This window comes from Notechis scutatus, unplaced genomic scaffold, assembly GCF_049901735.1.
Source record: "Notechis scutatus isolate UNSWTSFEM ecotype Mainland unplaced genomic scaffold, rNotScu1.2 NSCUCTG74, whole genome shotgun sequence".
Classification (NCBI taxonomy): Eukaryota; Metazoa; Chordata; class Lepidosauria; order Squamata; family Elapidae; genus Notechis; species Notechis scutatus.
Window position 1 is genome coordinate 46,956 of NW_028263123.1, and position 19,042 is coordinate 65,997.

The following is a 19,042-nucleotide window of genomic DNA, read 5'->3' on the forward strand; positions in this document are numbered from 1 at the left end:
CCTTCAATTAGGTGGTCAGCCGGGAACGGGTGATAATGAGGAACAAATGTTATCTTCAGGTGAAGAAGATGATAATTTGGATGATTGCTGGGTAGATGTCAGGACAAGACGTCTCCTGACAAGGAGGAACCAACGAGGATACAGTAGGAGAGCAGACCAGCAATTAGACTAATTAGTTACTCTATAAAGGGAGAGATATGACTTTGCACTTTGTCCGGAACAAAGTGTCTATTTGCAAGAGAGAACTGAAGAGCACAGTTTGGAGGATTTTGATCTGAAATATCTTGTTGGGATTTGGATTTAATTCGTTGGAACTTCTACTTATTGGAATTATTTTGTGAAGGATTTTGATCTGAAGAATCTTGTTGAGTCTTGGATTTAGTTCGTTGGAACTTTTACTTATTGGAGCTATCTGTGAAAATTCCTGTTTGCTGCCTTTCTTTACAAGGACTGTTGCTTTCAGCCTTATCTGTTTACTTTAAAAGGTGGGACATAACATTTTCCTGTTTGCTGCCTTTCTTTACAAGGACTGCTGCTTTCAGCCTTAACTGTTTATTTTAGAAGGTGGGACATACAACATATATATATATATATATATATATATATATATATATATATATATATATATATATATATATATGTGGATCTTTGGTTGTGTGGGTTTTCTCCGCGTAAGATTGGAAGTATCTAGGCAACGTTTGATGAAGTCTCATTCATCATCTTCAGGCTTCTGTCTTCAGCTCTGTGCTTCTCACTCTGATAAGCACAGAGAAGCATTCACTCTGAGAAGCACAGAGCTGAAGACAGAAGCCTGAAGATGATGAATGAGACTTCATCGAAACGTTGCTCAGATACTTCCAATCTTACGCGGGAGAAACCCGAATAACCAAAGATCCACATACAAATACCTGCGAGAACCTCAGAAAACATATATATATATATATATATATATATATATATATATATATATATATATATATATATATATATATATATATATATATATATATATATATATATTTAATTTAAAGAAAAAAAAAACTAAAGGGGGCCTCTATTTTATAAAATATAAACAGTCAAAAGGGAAAAAAAAGAACTAGTAAATATAAAAGAAAAAACCAGTCTGCTTAACTAGATCACCATAGAAGTTCAATGAAAGAAAAAAAAAAAGGTAAAAGTAAAAAGCCAAGCCTCACTTTGACATTTCTCTTTAAAAATCGCCGCTAAGTCAGTTTTGTCAAGAATCTTACAGATTTCTTCTCATTAATAATGAGAAGTGTCCTTTAGTCCCAATATTAATATTAAAAAAAAAAGTCCTCACCAAGCCGATACACTTTCTCTTACGATCTCTTCCTTCCGGAGCTGTCCCAGCTTCAGCAGCTTAATGGCTGCCTCCCCGCCAATGGGCTTCTTCTGGATCAACCAGGGACTTGCGATGTCCCTGGGATCTACAGAACGCGCCCCTTACTATCACCGTCTCTACGGGATGGTTTAGGTCCGTTGGGACTGACCAGGAGCGGGGATATCAGCTGCGATCTCAGAGCCCCGAGATAGCAGCTGTATCGCAGCTTCCGAGAGTTGAAGCATCTTGCATAAAGCTATCAAGTTGGCTCTGACACCCGTTCCCTGGAATGGTGGTTCACTTCTTCGGACTCAAGCAACCATTGAAGACATTCCAGGACCTTATAGGAAGAACATTCATTTATAGATCTTATTGTGGGGTTTGTTGTCTAGTTTTGAAATGATTACAAGCCAAAACTCCCAAGAGAAGACAAATGGTATTTTATTCTTACTACTTTGCAAAGATCACGTACATGCAGGTATAGTGGACACACCTTAAATCATCAAGATACTTTCTTTATATTCCCTATTGTTATCACAGTTTACCTCCCACCTTTTCCTTGTTGGCTAAATACTCAGGCTGTTGCAATCTATCTGAAGTGAATACATTTTTCCCTGCCCCTTATTACATCTCACATTCCCCAAATTTTATCTTCCCCTATCCTTATCTACAATTTACCTTTTATAGCTATTAGTTCCTGGAGGTTTTCTCTGAGCTAACCACCATATCAGTAAATTCTACTTAAATCCAGTTTTGGTCCAATTTCTTTGTTCCTACAAGCAGTTTCATACTTTAGCAACATTTGTGAGATTAGAGAAGCGCAGAAACATACGCAGTGTATTCTTTTCAAGGATTAGTATGTTCTTCTACAATTTCTGTAAAAACAATGTGTGCTTTTCCCACCTTATTGACAACTGGTTTCATTTTCTTTATGTTTTTTTAAACAAATTATTATTTTTGTCTTTTAATAACTTGCTTATTTCATTTGTTTTCAGATGTAGTTAGATGGGTGGCATGGAAATATTTAATATTTTCACTGGAGCCCTTCTGTGAATGTGAAGATTCACAGAGGCTCCATTCCCATAGCAAGCTGAGCAGTACAACGAACGCTTTGCTAAATAAATGCTCTGTGTTCACACAGGATGCTACATTAACCAAAAAAATCCCCATGGGGAATCTAAGGATCTGTGGACTGGGTTAAAAACCACAGAGATTACCTCCCATGACTGTATATTTGAGATCCTCTTTCCAAGCCTCATCATGATTGGTCACACTCCAGATCCATGCATTGCATGTAAGGCATGTGCCACAGCATAAACAGCAGTGTAGATATTGCAACTTTCACCTGTCATGCTGGTTTCAAACATGTAAGATGGCATATTGAGACTTTTAAGAAGAGATTGGACAGCCATTTGTCAGAAATGGTATAGGGTCTCCCGCTTGGGCGGAGGGTTGGACTAGATGATCTTCAAGGTCCCTTCCAACTCTGATTATCTGAAAACATCTGAGATTCTGTAAATTCTCCTTTCCCACACAGGTTTTTTCCCCCGTTTGAGGGATCTCTCCTGCTTTGTGGATCTTGCAGCCAAAGACCTTTTCCCACCATATAGGGAGAAAGACATATCCTTGGGGGTTCAAGGGGTCTAAAGACAGGAATAATTGCCTGAATTCTGGGACATCGTGGCTATGGTCCCTGAAATGCAAAGCACCATGGAAGGGCTTTAGATATTTCAAAATATTATGAATTGCACTGATTTCCCAATAGGAAGTCAGGATCCCAACATTACTTTTTTTTAAAATTAAATTTTTATTGGTTTTTAAAACAAACATAAACAAACAAAACATAAAAACATCAAGTCATCTTCCATATATGTACATACAGTGTGCCGGTTGGTTTACAAATTGTCTTGTGCTTCCATTTCATAGTCTTCAATTATAATTACATTGTATATAATCTCGTATTTTCAATCAAATATGAAATACATTAATATCATTATTAATCAATCATTTGACTATACTTTTATTCATTCATGTTTTACAAAATGATCATATTTTACTTAATTTGTTTTATGACAATTCATATTATCATCCCAGATCTATTCTAGAATCATTTTGTAGATATAATAAGAAAAGAATACATATATATATATATATATATATATATATATATATATATATATATATATATATATATATATATATATATATATATATATATATGGATCTTTGGTTATTCGGGTTTTCTCCCGCGTAAGATTCAAAGTATCTAGGCAACGTTTGGCGAGGTCCCACTCGCCATCTTCAGGCTGGTGCTTTCAGCTTAGTGCCAGTGCAAGCAGTGTGTGACCGGAGCTGCCATCTCTATATATACAAGTGGTGGGGGATGGTGTGCTGGGCTGGTTGGCTGTGCTGCAGCCTCTTGATTGGTTGATGGAGTTGATGTTGGTATAATGGGCTGTGTAATGGCCTTTTGTTGTAGAGATATCCTGGATCTTGTGCTGTCATCTCCTGGGTCGTTAGCCTCTTGTGTTTTAACGGCTTGGGTAATGGGTTGTGTGATGGGCTTGTGAGTTCTTTTGTTGTGGTATCCTGGGTCTTGCATTGTAATCTCCTGGGTCGTTTGTGTTTTGATCTCTTTTCGATTAGCCTCCTGTGTAGTAACAGCTTGGGTAATGGGTTGTGTGATGACCTTGTGAGATTTATTGCTGTGGTATCCTTGGTCTTGTGCTGTGATATCCTGGGTCATTTGCTGTGTTGTGACTTCTTGAGTTCTTGAGGTGTAATTTCTTGAGTTTTCTGATGTGATGTCCTGAGCGGGTGGCTGTGATGTAGCATTTTGGGTTTTTAATATGGCTTTGAGTTTGGGGTCTGGGTCTGTGTTCGTTTGGCTTGAGTTCGTGGTCGTGCCACATCTTCATGGTGGGGGTCAGTTCGCTTCATGTATGGTTCAGAGGAGTTTGAAGTGGGTAGTGATGCAGCTGCAGTGCGGCTTCTGGTCTGTGGTCGTGTCTCATCTTCTGTGTGGGTGTGAGTCTGATTTTTACGTGGAAGTGTGGTGGTGGCATCTTGTGTGGCCCTCATGGGTGTGGGTTTGGTGTCATTTATCATGTTGGGTACTCGTCTGTTCATGAGGGTGGGTTTCCAAATGGCTGGTAAGCGGGAGGTGTCATCTCTTTTATTCATGCTGTGTGGGCGTTTTTCTATCGTTTTACTACACAGGAGGCTAATCAAAAAGAGATCAAAACACAAATGACCCAGGAGACTACAACGCAAGACCCAGGATACCACAACAAAAGAACTCACAAGCCCATCACACAACCCATTACCCAAGCCGTTAAAACACAAGAGGCTAACGACCCAGGAGATGACAGCACAAGATCCAGGATATCTCTACAACAAAAGGCCATTACACAGCCCATTATACCAACATCAACTCCATCAACCAATCAAGAGGCTGCAGCACAGCCAACCAGCCCAGCACACCATCCCCCACCACTTGTATATATAGAGAGATGGCAGCTCCGGTCACACACTGCTTGCACTGGCACTAAGCTGAAAGCACCAGCCTGAAGATGGCGAGTGGGACCTCGCCGAAACGTTGCCTAGATACTTTGAATCTTACGCGGGAAAAAACCCGAATAACCAAAGATCCACATACAAATACCCGCGAGAACCTCAGAAAACATATATATATATATATATATATATATATATATATATATATATATATATATATATATATATATATATATATATGTTATGTCCCACCTTCTAAAAATAAACAGTTAAGGCTGAAAGCAGCAGTCCTTGTAAAGAAAGGCAGCAAACAGGAATTTTCACAGATAGCTCCAATAAGTAAAAGTTCCCACGAACTAAATCCAAGACTCAACAAGATTCTTCAGATCAAAATCCTTCACAAAATAATTCCAATAAGTAGAAGTTCCAACGAATTAAATCCAAATCCCAACAAGATATTTCAGATCAAAATCCTCCAAACTGTGCTCTTCAGTTCTCTCTTGCAAATAGACACTTTGTTCCGGACAAAGTGCAAAGTCATATCTCTCCCTTTATAGAGTAACTAATTAGTCTAATTGCTGGTCTGCTCTCCTACTGTAACCTCGTTGGTTCCTCCTTGTCAGGAGACGTCTTGTCCTGACATCTACCCAGCAATCATCCAAATTATCATCTTCTTCACCTGAAGATAACATTTGTTCCTCATTATCACCCGTTCCTGGCTGACCACCTAATTGAAGGGTGGAGGAGTTTGAAGGTTCAAGCCGATCTTGCAAATCAAATGCATTCATCTCCTCCTCATCGTTAGAACTTGCTGATTCATATAAGTCCTCCTCGCTGGAGCTGTCATTCAAAAAACCTGTAGCAGATGCCGGAATCACAACACTATCCTCACCGCAGGCCCTTCCCCGGGTCTGGCGATCCGGATGCGGTTTCGAAGGGAAGCGTGCATGAAAGTCTCGAAGCAGATCCGAAGCATGAAGTGTAGACGCATCCGTCCAGGAACAAACCTCCGAGTCATCTACCCTCCTCCTGACCAAATACTGGAAGCGACCTTTGAGCCAACGGGAATCAAGGACGTCGACCACCGTATCGTCAACAGCAGGCTCCTCAGAAGGCAATGATAACGGACCCGGTTCAGTAGAATCACGTAATCGACAAACAGAAGAATCAGGAATCAAAAGAGATCGATGAAAGACGGGTGAATACGCATGGAGCGTGGCAAAGTGAGGCGGTATGCCACGGGATTAATAACTGCCTCAATCGGGACGGACCAATAAACCGATGATCAAGTTTTCTAATAGGGCGATCGACCTTCAGATGTTTTGTAGATAGCCACACTTTATCACCCACAACTAACGGAGGTGTATCTCGACGTGACCGATCTGCAAACCACTTATAATCTTCTTTTGCCTTGTTCAATTGTTGTATCAGTAGACGGCGAACTGCGTGTAGTTCTTCCAAAAACTCTCGGGTCTCAGGAACCGGGAATCCATCATAGTTAATGGGAAGAAACGCGGATGATAACCCATATTTGCAAAAATGGCGTGACACGGGTGGAGGTATGCTGCGAGTTGTTAAACGCGAATTCTGCTAACGGGAGGTATTTCACCCAATCGTTTTGTCGCAAATTAACAAAACATCTCAAATATTGAGTAAGAATCCCAATCACCTTCTCCGTCCCGCCATCAGTTTCCGGATGGTGCGCTGACGCTAAACATACTTTCACTTGCAAAGCCGCCATTAACTGTTTCCAAAATTCTGCCGTAAACTGGACCCCACGATCAGAAACCACTCTATCAGGCAGTCCATGTAGACGGAAGATATGTTGCAAAAATAACTGAGCCGTAGTGCGGGACGATGGTAATTTCCGACAGGGAATGAAATGGGCCATTTTAGTCAACATATCCACTACCACAAGCACTGTTGTGAACCCCGATGAAGACGGTAAATGTGTCAGAAAGTCCATAGAGATCGCTCCCCATGGTCTACTTGGAGTCGGCAAGGGTTGCAAAAGTCCAGGAGGTGCACCGGATGCTGCTTTCGCTTGCCTACATTGAACGCAAGAAGCGACGTAAGAAGACACATCATGACGAACTCGAGGCCACCAAAAAGTCCGAGTGACCAAATGCAAGGTCTTGTGTAATCCAAAATGACCAGCGGCTGGGTTATCATGACATTGTGTCATGATGAGAGCCCTCAACGGTCTGGTAGGCACATATAATAAACCCCGATATCGAAGCAGATCGTCTTCAAAAGACCATGGAGAAGTTGGGCCAATGTCCTCCCGTCTCTGCTGCGTCCACACATCCAAACGTTGCGCCTCTCGTAGTTGGGCCCGTAAATCTACCGGTTCCTGCAGTACGGCTAGAGATTCCGGTGGTAACACTGTCCGTAAAGGAAGAGGATCTTCGGCATAAGTATACTCCGGTTTCCGAGATAATGCATCCGCCCTCCGGTTCTGACCACTTGGAACGTAAGTAACCGAGAAATTAAATCTGGCAAAAAAATAACGACCAACGAATCTGCCTTTGATTCAATTTCCTAGCCGTGGTCAAATGTTCCAGGTTCCTATGATCTGTCCAAACCTCCACCTTGTGTCGAGCTCCCTCCAAATGATGTCTCCAAGTCTCAAAAGCAACCTTAATAGCTAACAACTCTTTTTCCCAAATGGTATAGTTGCGTTCCGAAGCTGTAAGCTTCCTAGAATAATAAGCGCAAGGAAACAAAAGAGCGCCATCCTCCGAAGCTTGTAACAGCACTGCTCCGATAGCGACATTAGAAGCATCTGTCTCGACCACAAATGGGCGATCCGGATCAGGATGCTTCAATATGGGTTCAGTTATAAATGCTTTTTTCAAAGTGTCAAAAGCCTGTTGTTGTGGAGGCCCCCACACAAATGGAACCTTCTTACAAAGAAGCTGGGTTATGGGATCCATTATCTTCGCAAAACCTGGAATGAAAGTCCGATAATAGTTGGCAAATCCTAAAAGTGGTTGCACATCTTTAACCCGACGAGGAGCTTCCCAACTACACAACGCCTCAACCTTTTTGGGGTCCATAGCAATGCCCACAGGAGAAATAATGTGTCCCAAGAATTCGATAGACGACTGAAAAAAGAAACATTTTTCTAATTTAGCATAAAGTTTATGTTCCCGAAGACGCTGAAGCACTTGACGCACCTGCTGAAGATGTTGCTCTTTAGATTTTGAATAAATCAAAATGTCGTCCAAATATATGACAACAAACTTATCCAACATGTCTCGAAAGATATCGTTCATTAAATGTTGAAATACAGCAGGAGCGTTGGTCAAACCAAATGGCATAACGGTGTACTCGAAATGACCATAACGAGTGCCAAAAGCCGTCTTCCACTCGTCTCCCTTACGCATCCGAACCAAATTGTAAGCTCCACGTAAGTCAAGTTTCGTGAAAATTGTAGCTTCCTGTAACCGCTCCAACAATTCGGAGATGAGCGGTAAAGGATAGCTATTTCTCACAGTGATAGCATTTAAGCGTCTATAGTCACAACAAAGACGAAGTTCTCCCGACTTCTTCTTGACAAAGAGAACGGGTGCTGAAAGAGGGGATGACGAAGGTCGAATAAATCCCCGAGCTAGATTTTTATTCAAAAATTCTCGAAGTGCAACTAGTTCAGGCTCAGACAAAGAATACAACCTCCCCTTTGGTAATGGAGCGTCCGGTATCAAATCCACGGGACAGTCATAAACACGATGTGGTGGTAATTGATCTGCCTCCTGTTCACTGAAAACATCGGGGAAATCCGAGAGCTCTGAAGGAATCGAGGCAGCAGAAGCGACAATATGTTGGCCTGCACAGACATGTCTCAGGTGGTCTACACATTGCAAGCTTGGAAAAGAAACAGCGTTCTGCGCCCAAGCCACCAACAGATCGTGTAGACGCAGCCAGGATACTCCGAGCACCAAAGGAAGATGGAGGTTCGAAGTGATATAAAAACTTATCGCCTCCTCGTGATCCCCAATACGCATACGCAGTGGTTGGGTGGCAAAGCGAATAGGTCCCGACTTGAGTTCGCGCCCATCTACGGTTTCCACCTGCATGGGGGGATTCACAGGCACTAAAGGAACTTTGAAATGTTTTACGAAATCATAATCCATAAAGCTAGTCGTAGCCCCTGAATCCACCAGTGCCACGGCAGGGATTCCCTCCTTCCGAGATTGCAAGAATATGCGAGTGTCCAAAAGTAAATGTCGAGGAGGGCCAGAATTAACTTCAGCAATTTGAGATGAAAGTGAATACTGTGCCCGACCTAGTGTTTTCCCTGAGGTCGGGCCTACCCCGTTTCCCGACGGACCAGCAATGGGTTTTGATACAGGTCCACGAGTCCCCTTCCGAGTGCAGGAATTTGCAAAATGTCCCGAACCCCCGCAATAAAGGCACAAACCTTCCTGAAATCTTCTCGATCGTTCCTGAACTGTTAAACGAGAGCGGAGTGTGCCTATCTCCATCGGCTCCTCTGCTGGAATTCTGGATTGGAAAACCCTCATAGACGGGGTGCGTGAACGAGGAAACACAGGTGGCTCTGCAACGGTCCGTTTACACCCACGATGTTGTAGGCGAGCTTCAATACGTAAGCATTGAGTAATCAATGTGTCCAAAGTTGAAGCACGCTCTGCATGAATTAGTTCATCCTTGATAATGTCGGACAAACCCTCTTGGAATGCTGCCATGTGAGCTGGTTCATTCCAGGTGGAGTCCATACACAACAAGCGAAATTCTGCAACGTATTCTTGCAATGAGTGTTTACCTTGAATAATATCCCTCAATTTTCTGTCCACAGTTTGAGATTTAATTGGATTCTCAAACATAACGTTCATCTGTTGAATAAACCCCTGGAAATCGTCCAGTAATGGACTATCTTGTACTAATAAGGGAGTAGCCCATTTGGCAGCCTGCCCGGTTAACAAACTAATAATAAAGCCAATTTTAACTCGATCGGTTGGAAAATCCTCCGGCCTCACAGAAAAATACAATTGGCACTGACCCAAAAATGTTGAAAACATGTCCGTTTGCCCAGAAAATTTATCTGGCATAGCTATCGGAATTTTCTCACAGGGGTGCAGGGGGAACTCCAGCTGCAGCCGAAACAGTTTGAGAATTGGCAACAAACGATAATAATTGTGTTACCTGATTTTGAAGGGATACGTTGCTCTGGAGTAATTGATTTATTTGCATCTGTTGCTGATCCACCAATTGTTGCATTTGAGTTGAATCCATCGTTGCAAAGATGGTCTGTAGGTCCGGAACAAAAATGTTATGTCCCACCTTCTAAAAATAAACAGTTAAGGCTGAAAGCAGCAGTCCTTGTAAAGAAAGGCAGCAAACAGGAATTTTCACAGATAGCTCCAATAAGTAAAAGTTCCCACGAACTAAATCCAAGACTCAACAAGATTCTTCAGATCAAAATCCTTCACAAAATAATTCCAATAAGTAGAAGTTCCAACGAATTAAATCCAAATCCCAACAAGATATTTCAGATCAAAATCCTCCAAACTGTGCTCTTCAGTTCTCTCTTGCAAATAGACACTTTGTTCCGGACAAAGTGCAAAGTCATATCTCTCCCTTTATAGAGTAACTAATTAGTCTAATTGCTGGTCTGCTCTCCTACTGTAACCTCGTTGGTTCCTCCTTGTCAGGAGACGTCTTGTCCTGACATCTACCCAGCAATCATCCAAATTATCATCTTCTTCACCTGAAGATAACATTTGTTCCTCATTATCACCCGTTCCCGGCTGACCACCTAATTGAAGGGTGGAGGAGTTTGAAGGTTCAAGCCGATCTTGCAAATCAAATGCATTCATCTCCTCCTCATCGTTAGAACTTGCTGATTCATATAAGTCCTCCTCGCTGGAGCTGTCATTCAAAAAACCTGTAGCAGATGCCGGAATCACAACATATATATATATATATATATATATATATATATATATATATATATATATATATATATATATATATATATATATATATATATAAAATATATTATAATATAATATAATATATAATAATATAAATATATTATAATATAATATATAATTTTCTAAAAGTCTACATATTTCATTACTATATTTTATTGTCTAACCATTGATAGAATAGATCCCAAATTTTATAAAATTGTTTATCATCTTGTTCTCTAATTTCTAATTTCAAATGTCAATCTACTCATTTTTTCTCATTTTTCCAGTTTTTAGCAAATACAATCCTAACCGCTGTTAATACATTTACAATCAGGTATTTCATGTCTTTACTATATATTTCAGGTAAAATTCCCAATAAAAATATCTCTGGTTTCAAATCCATATGTTTTTTTGTCATTTTTTCCAACCACATGTGGATTTTAGTCCAGTATTTTTTAGCATACGTACAAGTCCACCACATATGGTAATATGAGCCAGGTGTCTGATGACATTTCCAACATTTTCCAGATTTGTTCTTGAACATTTTTGCTATTCTTGTCGAGGGAAAAATGCCACCTGTAAAACATCTTATACAAATTTTCTTTATATGCTGTCGACATTGTCATTTTAGAATTTTTGCCATTTCTCTAGATCAATCCCATATCCAAAATTCTTCCCCCAAGCAATCATAGTTTCTTTAACTTGTTCTTCTTCTAGTTTAATTTCTAATAAATATCCATACAATTTTTTAATCACCTTTTCATCAGTACCTGTCAAAATCTTATCTAAGTCAGTCAATTTATCATAGAAACCTTCTGTTTTAGAATCTTTATCATACCTTGAATGTATTTGCGCATATGAAAACCAATTCATCTTTATACCTTGTTCCTCTAGTTTTTGTATAGATTTAAGTTCATGCTTCAATAATCGATAGCCAGACTGGAATTTTCAAATAACATTGTCTTTTAATCTTCTCCCAGTTTAACCACAGAGACTCCCATATATAATGTCTTCTAAAGTACCCCTGTGTTTTAGTTCCTTTATACCATAAAAAAGCATGCCACCCCAACAAGAGATCATGTCCTTCTAATGTTAACAATCTAGTATTTCTTAATGTTATCCATTCCTTAACTCACATCACATCTGTAGCTTGGTAATACAACTCCCAATTAGGCAAACCAAATCCTCCTCTTATTCTAGCATCTTGCAAAAGTTTTAACTTTATTCTCGCTTTCTTACCTTGCCATATATATTTCAAGACAATTTTATTTAAATCTTCAAAGTAGTCTTTTCCAAGCCTAATTGGAATTGTTTGAAACAAATATAAAATTCTGGGTAATATATTCATCTTGATTGTTGATATTCTCCCTATTAATGACAGTTGTAAATTTTCCCATTTTGCCAAATCTAGCGCTATCTGCTGTTTAAGTTTGATATAATTATTCTCTTTTAGTGTACTGCATCTTGCTGTCAAGTGTATCCCCAAGTACTTGATCTTATTCGTGACCTGAATTTTCAATAGGTCTGCCAGTTCTTCCTTTTGTCTTGATAGCATATTCTTTGTCAAGATCTTTGTCTTTATTTATTTTCAAACCAGCCACCTTTCCATATGTCTCTATCTTTTCTATCAATTTTGATGCTGTTTCTAGTGGGTCTTCTAAGATAAAAACCAGATCATCTGCAAATGCTTGCATAAGCATTTGCATAAGCATTTGCATAAGCGCACCAACGTGCCTACCGTCCCTGTCCTATTGTTTCTCCTATTCTTTTATTTTTCTTATATGTAACCATTTCATGTATTCACAACTATGTATACATTTATACTTATTATCTTGTAAACAATTGGCAAATCAAATAAATAAATAAATAAATAAATAAATAAATAAATAAACTTAAATTCTTCCTTTTTAATTTTCATCCCTTTTATATTCTTTTCATCTCTAATATTTCTATTTAGCACTTCCAAAGTTAACACAAACAACAGAGGTGATAGTGGGCACCCTTGTCTTGTTCCTTTTCTTATATCGATAGAATCTGTCATCTATGGTCCCTGAAATGCAAAGTGTTGTGGAGCGGCGGTTACAGAAGGAGACAAAGCCAGGGCTAGGCTAACAATACTTTATTCAGTGAATAAAGGGTCGCCGCGGCTTCAGAGGCAATCTGACAGCCAGCTGGCAGCGACAGCTGATGCCGTTTGACAGCTCCCTTTTATAGCGGCTGTCAAACGGCATCAGCCAATGGGAGCGATCGGCGCTCCCGCTCGGATGGCGGACCAGAAGGGGAACTTCAGGCAGGTTCTTAATACACAACACTCCTTCCCCCTGGCCGCGCGCATGTGTAGTCCTGTAGCCACAATGGCGGTCTTCGTTCGCGGCTTGTCCTCCGCGGTTCTGGAGGCTTGGGGGCTGCAACACAGTCTCTGTCTTCTCCGGCGGTGCCAGGCGTCTGCGGAGGGTCGACGGCCGATCCGGACCTGTTCTCTGGAGGCGGCTCTGGTGAGTCTTCCTGCGTCGGTCGGCTGGCTGGGAAGTCGGGCCTCTGGTAGACCGGGTAGTTCTGCGGGACGGCTGCGGCAGGCGGCGAGTAGACCGGGTGGCTCGGCAGCGGGTTGTCCAGGCTTCCGGCGGCAGGCGAAGTCCAGCGTCTCCTGAGCTGGTCGATATGCCTTCTCCAGGTTCTTCCATCTTCCAGGAGGACTCTGTACGATCTTGGCCCTGTAACAAAAACTATCCGCCCTGGCAGCCATAACGGGTGCCCTGCATAGTTCCTGGCATAGACCAGGTCTTGCAGGGCAAAGCCCCTGGCATGGCTGTCAGATGCCAGGGGTGTGCTGGGTGAGTAGTGGGGGTGCAACCTGTCCAGGGTGGTTCGGAGTCGCCTGCCCATTAAAAGTTCAGCAGGTGACTTGTTGGTTGTAGGGCATGGTGTGGCGTGTTGCGTGAGTAGGTAAGTGGACAGCTTGGAGTGCCAGTCTGCCTGCCTCAGTTTGGCCAAAACTTCCTTGGCTGACCTAACAGCCCTCTCTGCCATTCCATTACTGGCGGGGTGAAAAGGGGCTGTAAGGGCATGCCTGATGCCCAGGTTGGCAGCGAAGATGGCAAATTCGTTTGAGCTGAATTGAGGCCCGTTATCTGACACCAAGGTGTCTGGCAGTCCATGAGTAGCAAACAGTCTGGTCAAAACCCTAGTGATGGCTTGAGTTGTGGTGGAAGACAGCACAGCTACTTCAGTCCATTTTGAAAACGAGTCCACTACCACCAAGAATGTTTTCCCCATCATAGGGCCAGCTAGGTCAATATGTAGCCTGGCCCAGGGTGCCCCTGCATCTTCCCACCTGGTGGGTGTAGCTATGGGTGGAGCTGCTCTTGTCGCCTGGCAGGCCTGGCATGCGTTGACCCAACTGGCAATTTGGGCATCTAGTCCAGGCCACCAAACGTAGCTGCGGGCCAAGGCCTTCATCCGTACCATGCCCGGATGACCCTCGTGCAGTGTTTTTAGAACTGGCTCTTGCAAGGAGGCAGGAATGACCACCCTTGTCCCCCATAACAGACAGCCCTGTATTGCAGACAACTCCTGCTTGCGAATCTTAAAGGGAATTAAATCAGGGGTAAAATGTATATCTGGCCACCCCCTCCCCACCCAGTCCAGGACCTGGGAAATCAATGGGTCTTTTTTTGAGTGCGCAGCAACATCCCCGGCTGAAAGTGGGAGGTCCAGTCCCGTGCACTCGAAGATTGAGTGGATGGGAGCTGGGTCCTCGACTGGTGTAGGCAGGGGGCACCTGCTGAGGGCATCTGCGTGGCTCAGGTTAATTCCAGGACGGTGAATCAAGGTGTATGAATAAGCGGCCAAAAAAAGTGTCCACCTGGTCATTCTCGGGGACAGCACCTGTGGGGTTTGTTTGTCTCCAGCTAACAGCCCTAACAAAGGTTTGTGGTCAGTTACCAGTTCAAAAAAATGGCCATAGAGAAACTCATGGAACTTTTTTACAGCAGCTACAGCTGCCAAAGCCTCCTTATCGATCTGGCTGTAATTTCTCTCAGCAGCAGAGAATGTTCTTGAAAAGTAGGCAATGGGTGCCTCAGATCCATTTGAAAGCCTGTGGCTTAAAACTGCTCCTATCCCAAAAGGTGAGGCATCAGCGGCGAGTACTAGGGGCAAGTCCTTGTTAAATTGAACTAACACTGCGTTTGAGGTTAACAGCGACTTTACTGCCTGGAAGGCGTTGGCTTCTTTATGTCCCCAGTGCCAGGAGACCTCCTTGTCCAGGAGCCTATGCAGGGGCTCAGCTACAGAGGCTTTGTGGGGTAGGAAGGATGCATAGAAATTCAGGAGCCCTAAAAAAGCCTGTAATTCAGTTTTGTTAGAGGGAGTGGGTGCCTCGTGAATGGCCCTGACTTTACTTTCTATGGGGTGAATCCCTGAGGCATCAATTCGATAACCCAGGAAGTCTACTTGGTTGGTAGCTATGGTGCATTTATCTTTTTTTAATTTGAGCCCATTTAGTCTAAATCTGTCAAGAACAGACCTTACTCTGAGTAGCAGTTGTGCCTTGGTAGGGGCCGAAACTAAAATGTCATCAAAGTATGGAACCACCCCGGGTAGGCCCTGGAGGATTCTTTCCATGAGTGATTGAAAAATTCCTGGGGCTACGCTGACCCCAAACTGTAAACGTTTACATCTGAAGGCGCCCCTGTGTGTTACTATGGTTTGGAGATCAGCAGTGTGCTGGTCTACAGGGAATTGTTGGTATGCCTGGGACATATCCAATTTTGCAAAAACTACGCCTGGCTCGAATGTGTGAAGCAGGTGCTGAATAACAGGTACTGGGTATGTGCTAACTTGAAGGAAACGGTTGATGGACGTCTTATAGTCCGCGCAAATTCTCACGCTACCATCCTTTTTTAAAGGGGTGACAATGGGCGTTTCCCACTTGGCAAAATCTACCTGTTCCAAAACTCCTTGACTAATGAGTTTGTCTAGCTCAGCGTCTAATTTGGGCCTAATGGCGAAGGGAACCCTTCGAGGTTTCAAACGGATAGGGGTGGCTTGTGGACCCACATTGAAGGATATGGGGGTGCCCGTATAACAGCCCAGGTCATTGCTGAAAACATCAGCGTAGTCATTAAAAAGGGCATCAACATCAGAGTTTTTGACAGAGTGAATCCCTGTGATGTTTAGACCTAGGGCAGGGAACCAATCCAGTCCTAGCAAGCTAGGTAGGGCACCATCAACAACTACCAGTGGCAAGTAACCTCTAAAGTTTTGGAATTGAATAAGGAATTTTCCCTTACCCAGGACCGGAATGGTCTTTCCCTGGTAGTCCCGAAGGTTCAGGTGGCAGGCAGTCAGCTTCCTCCTTGGGAACGAAGGTAGAATCTTCCTCAGCGTGGACCAAGCGATGATGGAGAGGGTTGACCCGGTGTCCACCTCCATGTGGCAGGGCTTATCTTCTAAGAGAAGAGAAACGCTTATTTTGTTAGGGTTCGTGGAGAAACTGCCCGCATGGTGGCAGGTATAGCAGCTTTTTACTTGCCTTTGGGATGAGGCAGAGACTCGCGATCTTTGAAAGGGGGCCTGCTCAGCTTGACAAACTCTGGCTATATGCCCTTTTTTCTGGCAGTTTAGGCAAATAGCAGTCCTGAATCTGCAATTGGATCTAAGGTGGTTACCTCCACAGCCTGCATAAGGGGGCTGTTGTTTGGTGAACTGGTTGTTGTTTCTTCTTGGTGGAGCTAAAGGAGTTCTGGGGTGTGTGAGGCGATTTACTTCTAATGGTTCTTCTATTTCCTCCTGGGATACCTCATCATAATGGACTGTGGCCTGTCCTTGTTTTGGGGTAGCTCCCTGAATCTCAGCTGCAGATATTTCAGATAATTCAGCAGCTTGAGCTTCTTCAATGGCTATGGATAAAGTTAGATCTTTCTTTGCTAACAGTCTTCTCTGGAGTTTTAAATCCCTAATACCACCCACTATCTGGTCCAATAGCATGTCCTCCAGGTAATCCCTGAAACCGCAGTGTATGGCAGCAGATCTTAGGGCTGCCACATATTGGCTCACGGTTTCTCCCTCAGCTTGAACCCTTCTCCTAAAAGCTAGCCTCCTAGCTATCTGAGAGGGTTTGGGGGAATAGTGGTTGGCTAAAATCTCTTTAAGCTCTTCCCAGGGAATAGACTTAATGGGTCGTGGTGACACTAATGCTGAGGCAGTGTCGAAAACTGTAGCCCCACAGAAGCTTAAAAAATATGACCTTTTCCTCAGGTCTGTAGCCCTAGACAAGTCTATAGCGTTTAAAAAACATTCAAATCTATTAATGTAGGATTCCCAAGTCTCTGTTCCGGGCTGGAAATGTGGGAAGGTCGGCGTAGATGCCATTTGAGCGACAACAGTGGGTCTGCTAGGTGAGGAAAAAGGTTAGCAGTCGCTTTTAGAAAAGCGTTTCAGTAGCGCCTGACAGCGGCGTTCGGCTCCTCAGCTGCGGAGCTTTGAAGTTCGCGCTCTTTTGGAGAGCGCCGGCGGCGGTGACTTCACTCGGCACTTAGCGGCTTCAGCTCTTTCTCTGTGTGACTTCGGCTCAATTGTTTCGCCTGGATGTCTTTACTGCGTCCCGCCCTCGTCGCCAGTGTTGTGGAGCGGCGGTTACAGAAGGAGACAAAGCCAGGGCTAGGCTAACAATACTTTATTCAGTGAATAAAGGGTCGCCGCGGCTTCAGAGGCAATCTGACAGCCAGCTGGCGGCGACAGCTGATGCCGTTTGACAGCTCCCTTTTATAGCGGCTGTCAAACGGCATCAGCCAATGGGAGCGATCGGCGCTCCCGCTCGGATGGCGGACCAGAAGGGGAACTTCAGGCAGGTTCTTAATACACAACACAAAGCACCATGGAAGGGCTTTAGATATTTCAAAATATTATGAGTTGCACTGATTTCCCAATGGGAAGTCAGGATCCCAACATTTCTAAATGCAGTCTTAGTCAATCATTCCAAATGATACAGACACATATATACAGTTTTAATATACTTGGATTCTCCAAACACAATGATCACCTCAGCTTTAAACCAAGCTTTGATTAAAGGAACAAGTTTTGATGCTGAAACAGCAATGGATCCAGTTTTCAACAGCTGAGTGAAAGCCAGGCAGATCCCCTTCTCCTTGAGCATTGGCATGAGAGTTGATGTGAAATGTTCTTCATTGTCATTTTCAGGGGCCACCAGCCCAACCCAGTTCCACTGAAAATGCAGGATCAGCTGGACTAAACCCTCATACTGAGGAAATTCATTGAGGTTGATCCGGAAGAAGGAAGGAGAAACCCTTCTATCTCCCTGACTGTATTTGAGGAACTCAAAAACTGAGCTGCAGAAGGGGAATCTTCTTTTAGAAATTAATGTTTCAAGTCAAGGTCGTATTTTATGCTGAGTTTAAGGATCACCATCTAGTGACTTTTTGCCCTGCTACTCAGACCTATCCATTTTGAGTAGAGTGTGAGGCTTCCTATTACATCATAGTACAAATTCAGGCAGCTGAATTCTTTTCTTTTGCTGTGTACAAAGAACATGGTTTATTCTACAAAATATGCTCATTTAATGTGCTAATACATAAAACTTTTCTATTTATCTGTGCCTAATAATATATTTATAAATGACAAAGTTATAAGTGACAACACCGAACCAAATAAATTGCCCTTACACTCTGAGTTCTTTCAACTGCCCAATTTTTTTAACCATGAAAGTTGCATTGCCACTCTTATTTCCTCTTGTTTCACGCTGAAGCATTGGGAATTCTAGTCCTTTTCCCAGGGCTTAACCTCCTTTTAACTTACACTTAATCCTATATTGTCCTTCCAGTTTGGATCCTTCAGTAGTTTCCACTCAGCTTTGAATCAGCCTTGAAATTTTCCCTTTAACTGAGCTGCTTCTGCACCTCTTGATTCCTGGTGGGCCAATGGCTGCATCCATGGAAGAGTTGTGGGTCTATGGTTAGCGTTACTTTAGGAAAAAAAAACATTTGGTGGCAAAACTGACATGAGAGCATGTCAATCTCCCAACTCTTGAGGGGATTTTCAAAACAGAGAAAGGACTGAAGTCTCAAATTTCTTTATACTGCAAATACAAGTTCCCAAATACATGAAAAGTTTTTGAAATCTCAAATGGTTTTCACAAAAGCACCAACATTTTGCCCAAATTCTTTTGGTCACCACTGAAGAGTGTGAAAGTGTACAGACTTTGCTTTTCTTTGTTTATGTGCTCTGG